Source organism: Ipomoea triloba, chromosome 16, assembly GCF_003576645.1.
Source record: "Ipomoea triloba cultivar NCNSP0323 chromosome 16, ASM357664v1".
Lineage (NCBI taxonomy): Eukaryota > Viridiplantae > Streptophyta > Magnoliopsida > Solanales > Convolvulaceae > Ipomoea > Ipomoea triloba.
The window spans coordinates 9,846,666-9,847,882 of record NC_044931.1 but is presented as its reverse complement, the minus strand read 5'-3'; the positions used below and the strand labels follow the sequence as shown (position 1 = coordinate 9,847,882).

At 50.0% G+C, this 1,217-nt stretch overlaps 4 non-coding genes across 4 annotated transcripts; all 4 read right to left on the bottom strand.

The window, feature by feature from the left end:
* Positions 1-74: 74 nt before the first annotated feature.
* LOC116008787 lies at positions 75-193 on the bottom strand. Its single transcript, XR_004096145.1, has one exon. It is a non-coding gene; the product is annotated as a 5S ribosomal RNA (ribosomal RNA).
* A 137-nt stretch (positions 194-330) lies between these two features.
* Positions 331-449, bottom strand: LOC116008510. Its single transcript, XR_004095888.1, has one exon. It is a non-coding gene; the product is annotated as a 5S ribosomal RNA (ribosomal RNA).
* Positions 450-536: 87 nt separating this feature from the next.
* On the bottom strand, positions 537-655 carry LOC116008738. The gene has a single exon (XR_004096099.1). It is a non-coding gene; the product is annotated as a 5S ribosomal RNA (ribosomal RNA).
* Positions 656-886: 231 nt separating this feature from the next.
* LOC116008732 lies at positions 887-1,005 on the bottom strand. Its single transcript, XR_004096094.1, has one exon. It is a non-coding gene; the product is annotated as a 5S ribosomal RNA (ribosomal RNA).
* Between the last annotated feature and the right edge of the window lie 212 nt (positions 1,006-1,217).

Sequence of the window (1,217 nt, the reverse complement as noted above, 5' to 3'; positions counted from 1 at the left end):
GTTTAGCGGTTTAAAAGGATAGTACCCTTAGGAGCGATCCAGCGGTTTAAAAGAAAAAATTGAAAAGAGGGTGCGGGATGTAACACGAAGACTTCCTAGGGGGTCACCCATCCTAGTACTACTCTCGCCCAAGCACGCTTAACTTCGGAGTTCTGATGGGATGCGGTGCATTAGTGCTGGTATGATCGCATCCGTCATGTACTGCGCGCAAAATGTACTTGACCCTCTCTCTCCGCGCAACTTCTCTCGCTTAGCGGTTTAGCGGTTTAAAAGGATAGTACCCTTAGCGAGCGGTCCAGCGGTTTAAAAGAAAAATTAAAAAGAGGGTGGGGGATGCAACACGAGGACTTCCCAGGGGGTCACCCATCCTAGTACTACTCTCGCCCAAGCACGCATAACTTCGGAGTTCTGATGGGATCCGATGCATTAGTGCTGGTATGATCACATCCGTCATGTACTGCGCGCAAAACGTACTTGACCCTCTCTCTCCACGCAACTNTCCAGCGGTTTCAAAGAAAAAATTGAAAAGAGGGTGGGGGATATAACACGAAGACTTCCTAGGGGGTCACCCATCCTAGTACTACTCTCGCCCAAGCACGCATAACTTCGGAGTTCTGATGGGATCCGGTGCATTAGTGCTGGTATGATCACATCCGTCACGTANCATCCTAGTACTACTCTCGCCCAAGCACGCTTAACTTCGGAGTTCTGATGGGATTCCGGTGCATTAGTGCTGGTATGATCACATCCGTCATGTACTTCGCGCAAAATATACTTGACCCTCTCTCTCCGCGCAACTTCTCTCGCTTAGCGGTTTAGCGGTTTAAAGGATAGTACCCTTAGCGAGCGGTCCAGCGATTTAAAAGAAAAATTGAAAAGAGGGTGGGGGATGCAACACGAGGACTTCCTAGGGGGTCACCGATCCTAGTACTACTCTCGCCCAAGCACGCTTCACTTCGGAGTTCTGATGGGATCCGGTGCATTAGTGCTGGTATGATCGCATCGGTCATGTACTGCGCGCAAAATGTACTTGACCCTCTCTCTCCGCGCAACTTCTCTCGCTTAGCGGTTTAGCGGTTTAAAGGATAGTACCCTTAGCGAGCGGTCCAGCGGTTTAAGAAAAAAATTGAAAAGAGGGTGGGGGATGCAACACAAGGACTTCCCAGAGGGTCACCCATCCTAGTACTACTCTCGCCCAAGCACGCTTTACTTCGGAG